This window comes from Mobula hypostoma, chromosome 3, assembly GCF_963921235.1.
Source record: "Mobula hypostoma chromosome 3, sMobHyp1.1, whole genome shotgun sequence".
Taxonomy (NCBI): Eukaryota; Metazoa; Chordata; class Chondrichthyes; order Myliobatiformes; family Myliobatidae; genus Mobula; species Mobula hypostoma.
The window spans coordinates 156,708,141-156,714,414 of record NC_086099.1 but is presented as its reverse complement, the minus strand read 5'-3'; positions in this window follow the sequence as shown (position 1 = coordinate 156,714,414).

The following is a 6,274-nucleotide window of genomic DNA, read 5'->3' as shown; positions in this document are numbered from 1 at the left end:
AGACACTGCTGTGTAATGGTTGGAAACAAATAAGGAAGTGAAAAGAAAGAAAGGTCTCTCCCCAGCTCTTACTGCAGTATGTCAGTGACTGTAATCATGAACCACCAGACACAAGGAGAGCTTCTACTCTACTATTATAAGACTACAGAATCAGAATCAGGGTTAATATCACTGGCACATGTCACGAAATTTGTTGTTTTGTGGCAGCACTACATTGCAAGACATAGTAATAAAAAAACTATAAATTATAGTAGGAAGTACATATACAAAATATTAACTTAAATAGTGGAAAAAGAGAGCCAAAAAAAGATAAAAAATGTGATGCAGCGCACATGCATTCATTGTCCATTCAGAAGTTTGATGGCAAAGGGGAGAAGCTGTTCCTGAAATGTTGAGTGTGTGTCTTCAGGTTCCTCTATCCGCTTCTTAATGGTGGCAATGAGAAGAGGGCACGTCCTGGGTGATAGAAGCCCTTAATGATGGATGTTGCCATTTTGAGGAATTGCCTTTTGAAGGTAATCTTAATGCTGGGGAGGGTTAGTGCCCATGATGGAGCTGACTGTGTTTACAACATTTCTGCAGCTTTTTCCAGTCCTGTGCAGTGGCCCCTCCATAACAGAAGGTGATGCAACCACTTAGAAGGCTCTCTGAGGTACACCTGTAAAAACTTGTGAGAGTCTTTGTTGACATACCAAGACTCCTCAAGTTCCTAATGAAATATAGCTGCTGTTGTGCTTTCTTTGTAATTGCATCAATATGTTGGGCCCAGGATAGATCTTCAGAGATGTTGACACCCTGAATTTGAAACGATTCACCCTCTCCACTAGTGATCCATCAGTGAGGACTGGTGTGTGTTCCCTCGACTTCCCCTTGCTGAAGACCAATTTCTTGGTCTTACTGAGGTTGAGTGCAAAGTTATTGTTGTGCCACGACTCAACCAGCCGATCTATCTTGCTCTTGTATGCTTCCTCATCACCATCAAGAATTCTGCCAACAATGATGGTGTCATCGGCAAATATACAGATGGCATTCAAGCTGAGTTTAGCCGCACAGTCGAGGATGTAAAGAGAGTAAAGCAGTGGGATAAGCACGCATCCTTGAAGCGCGCCAGTGTTGATTGTCAGTGAGGAGGAGATGTTATTTCTGATCCACACTGACCGTGGTCTCTCAATGAGGAAGTCAAAGATCCAGTTGCAGAGAGAGGTACAACGGCCCAGGTTTTAGAGTTTGTTCATTAGAACTGAGGGTATGGTGCAACCACTGAGCTGCTCTCTGTGCACCACAGTAGCAGAGCGGTCAGCATGATGCTATTACGGCTGGCGGCATTCAGAGTCAGGGTTTAAATCCAGCACTGTTTTGTAACAAGTCTCTGTCCATCCTGAGTGGGTTGGCCGTGGGTCTTCCACTTTCCTTCCACAGTCTAAAGATGTACCAGGTAGGTTAAACTGTCCTGTGATTAGATTGCGGTTAATTGGGGTTGTGGGGCAGCCTGGCTCAAGTCAAGGCAAGTCGCTTTTATTGTCATTTCAACCATAACTGCTGGTACAGTCACAGTAAAAACGAAACAACGATCCTCCAGGACCACGGTGCTACGTGAAACAACACAAAACTACATTACACTTCAGGCCTACACGGGACTACATAAGGTGCACAAAACTGTGCAAGACAGGACAATAATTAAACAAGAGAATAGGCACAGTAAAGGACAAATTACAATATAATAATAAATGATGTAAATGTAAATGTAAACAAGCAAACAATGTTTTAGCAGGATTTGAGAAAGAAATGAGCAAAAATTGCAAAGGGAGTGGAGTGGTGTTCAGTTGGGTGTGAGTGTGAGTGTGAGTGTGAGTGTGAGTGTGTGTGTGTGTGTGTGTGTGTGTGTGTCAGACTAGACTCTGGGTATTGAGAAGTCTAATGGCTTGGGGGAGGAAACTGTTACACAGTCTGGTCGTGAGAGCCGAATGCTTTGGTACCTTTTGCCAGATGGCGGGAGGGAGAAGAGTTTGTATGAGGGGTGCGTGGGGTCCTTCACAATGCTGTTAGCTTTGTGGATGCAGCGTGTGGTGTAAATGTCTGTAATGGCAGGAAGAAAGATCCTGATGATCCCTTCAGCTGACCTCACTATCCGCTGCAGGGTCTTGCGACCCGAGACGGTGCAATTTTCGAACCAGGCTGTAATGCAGCCACTCAGGATACTCTCGATACATCCTCTGTAGATTGTGGTGAGGATGAGGGGTGGAAGATGGACTTTCCTCAGCCTTCGCTGAAAGTAGAGATGCTGCTGGGCTTTCTTGGCTATGGAGCTGGTGTTGAGGGAACAGGTGAGATTCTCTGCCAGGTGAACACCAAGAAATTTGGTGCTCTTAATGATCTCTATGGAGGAGTCGTCGATGTTCAGCGGAGAGTGGTCACTCCATGTCCTCCTGAAGTCAACAACCATCTCTTTTGTTTTGTTCAAAGGCCCAGAAGGGTCTTCTCCACACTGTATCACTAGTAAGTAAATAAACAAACAGCAGCCTGACGTAGGTATTGCTGTTGTCCGGGTGATCCAAGGCCAAGTGGAGAGCCAGTGAGATTGCATTTGCTGTAGATGTATTGTGGTGATAGGCACATTGCAGCGGATCCAGGTCCTTGTGAGGCAGGAGTTGATTCTGGCCATAACTAACCTCTCAAAGCACTTCATCACAGTAGATGTGAGTGCCACTCGGTGATAGTCATTGAGGCAGCTCACCCTAGTCTTCTTGGGCACTGGTATAATTGTTGCCCTTTTGGAACAGGTTCTCACGGCGTATGGACATAGCCCAAGTGCAGAAAGAGAGAAAGACACTGAAGCAGGTCAATGGCCCCAGATCTTAATGCAAACAGAATTTTAAGGGAAAGGACTCACCCTCTTGAAAGGTGTTCTGATATCAGTCTTTGAGACAGAAATCAGAAGGTCACCAGATGCTGCAGGGATTTGTACAGGTGTAGATTTATTCCCCCTTTCAAAGTGTGAATAAAAGGAGTTAATCTGGGAGTGAAGCAACACAGCCATTCATGATGTTTGGTTTCGCCTTGTAGGAAGTAATGGCCTGCTAATCCTGCCAGAGATGTCATGCATTCAATTCTGTCTCTAACTTCAGTTGGAATTGTCACATAGTTTTGGATCACTGGTCTTGAGTACCCCAGATCTAGCACTCAGCATACTAAGAATCTCATGGTTCATCCACAGCTTTTGGTTTGGGTATGTCTGGTTATGTTCTCAAAGGCACACACTCACTCACATAGGTATTGAAATTTAACTGGTCCACTGGTACAGCAAGACAAACTCCAGACCTCACAATTTACTTTGCTATGATCTTGCACCTTATTGTCTTTCTGCACAGCACCTTCTCTTTAGCTGTCGCACATTATTTTGCATGCAGTTACTGTTTTACCTGTACTACCGCAGCGCGCTGTGTAATGATTTGATCTGTATGTACATAAATGCAAGACTAGCTTTACACTGTGACACAAGACAAATTATCAATAGATAGTCTATTGATATCTACTGTCAAGCCACTGACTTCCACAGCTTCCTCAACTACACCTCATCTACCTGGTCCTATAAGGATCCCTTTCTCTCAGTTTTCCTTTTTCTGCCACATCTGTTCCCAAGATAACATTTTCTGTTCCAGAACCTCTGAAATGTCCTCCATTTTCAGGATATTAGCTTTCCTTGTACTATAGTTGATGGGACCCTCACCTGCATTTCCCCTATTTACCATACATCTGCTCTCACCCCCTCCCTACAAGCATGAGCTCCATAGTCCTCACCTTTCACTTTGCTAGCCTCCTCATCCAGCATCCAATCCTTCACCATTTCTGCCAGCTGCAGCAGGAACCCACGACCAGTCATATCTTCCCCTCTCCCCCACTTCCTGCTTTCTGTGGGGACCACACTTTCTGTGACTCCCTGGTCATCCATTCCTCCCCACCCTGACCCCTGGCACTCTCCTCTTCAAATGTAGGACATGCAACACTTGTCTAGACACCAGGGGCTCCAACCTGGGGTCCACGAATGCCTTGCCTATTGGTATTGGTCCATGGCACAAAAAATGTTGGGGAGGAGTCCTGATGAAGGGTCAAGACTCAAAGTATCAACCATCCCCTTTCCTCTACAGGTTCTGTTTGACCTACTGACTTCCTCTTGTGGTTTGGCTTTTGCTGCCAAATTGTTTGTCAGAAACCAGCAGTTCATTTGTCAATGATGGTAATTATATGGAAGTTTATGACAATGATATTTATAATAAATGACTCATTAAAACATTGTACATACAGTAAGTGTATACAGTGTGTGTACATCAGGGGTTCCCAACCTAGGGTTCACAGACCCCTTGGTTACTGGTAAGGGTCCATGGCATTAAAATGGTTGGGAACCTCTGGTGTACATTATGTACAAGTTGATTTCACCAGTTTTTCTGAAAGTCATACTAAGTTCACAAAAAGGCAGGTGGTTTAGAAGAAATGGGAACAGAAGGTCATCCATACTGTTTGAGCCCCCTACACCTTTTAATAACAAGACCATAGCTGGTCCTCTGCATCAGTGATATTTTACAGCACTGTCATTGATTCCCCTCGCAACCAGAAATCTAACAACCTTTGCACAGCCATCCATAGTGGAGAATTCCAAAGGTTCTCTTCCCCCTGCATAAAGAACGTTCTCCTCAGCTCAGTTCCAGATAAGCTGACCCTTATTCTGAGTTTGTGCCCTCAATCCTCCAGTCAATCCAATCATCCTTTCTTCTAGTCTGTCAAGCCCAGCAACTTTTTTGTTTTTCAATAAGATCTCTCATTCTCCAAAACTGGAGATTACAGACAATCGTAAAAACGATAGGCGTCCACACCAGGTGTTTTTGAAAATACCTCTGTCCATATTGAAAAGGCAGGCTTTGATGGCTGTCACAGGTGAAAATTGATTTTTAATAGATTTAACATGTTAAAAATTACAATTGAAATAAAGTAAAACTACATTAAACTAAAAATAGAAATTTTAAAGTAAAACTCAAATACATGTGAATAAAAATTAAAGCACTAAGTTGCCTGTTTCTTTGTCTTAGAATCCACCTTGAATCCACATTTTGTACTGCATATTAGCTTAAACCTGGGGAACCCCAGGAAAGATGGGCTTGAATGCTGAACAACTTTGGAGATCAATGATATGGCAAACTTTTAGAGTTGGGATTCCAGATCATTCAATAAATTCAGATTTACTTAGTTCAGTTTCATTTGGAATCGCAGACGAAAGCCAGCATGAGTTCACTTACAACTTGCTGACCAGATGTATTTGTTTTAGTTCAGGATTTATTGGCCATCCACAATTACCATCAAGGTGGTGAAAAGCTCTGTAAGGGTGTCCCACAATGCTTTTGAGTAAAGTTCCAGCATTTAGACCAGTGATAATTTCAGGTCAAAGTGATATGCAATGCACTTGTACACAGAACAGCGTATCATAGGGACAAGGCCTTCAACCTAAAATGCCTATGCCAACCGTAGTGCTGACTTAAACTAATTTTAACTGCCCGCTCATTGTCTATATCCTCAGTTTCCTGCTTGTTTATGTGGTTTTCCAAATGCATGTATTTCCGCTGCTGTAAGGAGTTTGTACGTTCTTCCCATGATCATATGGGTTTCCTCCCACAGGTCAAAGATGTACCGATTGGTAGGTTAATTGGCCATCATAAGTTGTCCCATGATTCGGCCAGAATTAAATCAGGGGATTGATGGGTGGCGCAGCTCCAAAGGCCGAAAGGGCGTACTCCGCGCTGTATCTCAATAAATAAATGTATTTGCTTCCACAGCAGTTCATTCCAGGCATTTAACAGTCTCTGCATAAAAAAGAACTTGCCTATCTCCTTTAAACACAGCAGTCAAGGATGCCTACATTCCGTCCCATGACCTCACTTCGGAAAATTGGACCATTAGGCCGTATTCCTCCTCCCGGCGTACAAACAGAAACTGAAGCGGGAGGTCACAGTGTCAAAAGTACTGTCACATTGGACGGAGGAAATGGATGAGGTCTTCCGTGACTGCTTTGAATCGGTGGACTGGTTAGTATTCAAGGACTCGGCAGCTAACCTTAATGAGTATGCCTCAGCTGTCATGGACTTTATTTAGAAATGCACGGAGGACTCTGTGTCTCGCAAGACGATCCGGGTATTCCCTAACCGGAAATCTTGGATGAATTATGAGGTCAAGTCCCTTATAAAGGCTACAGCTGTGGCTTTTAGGTCCAGGGATACCAGTCGCTACA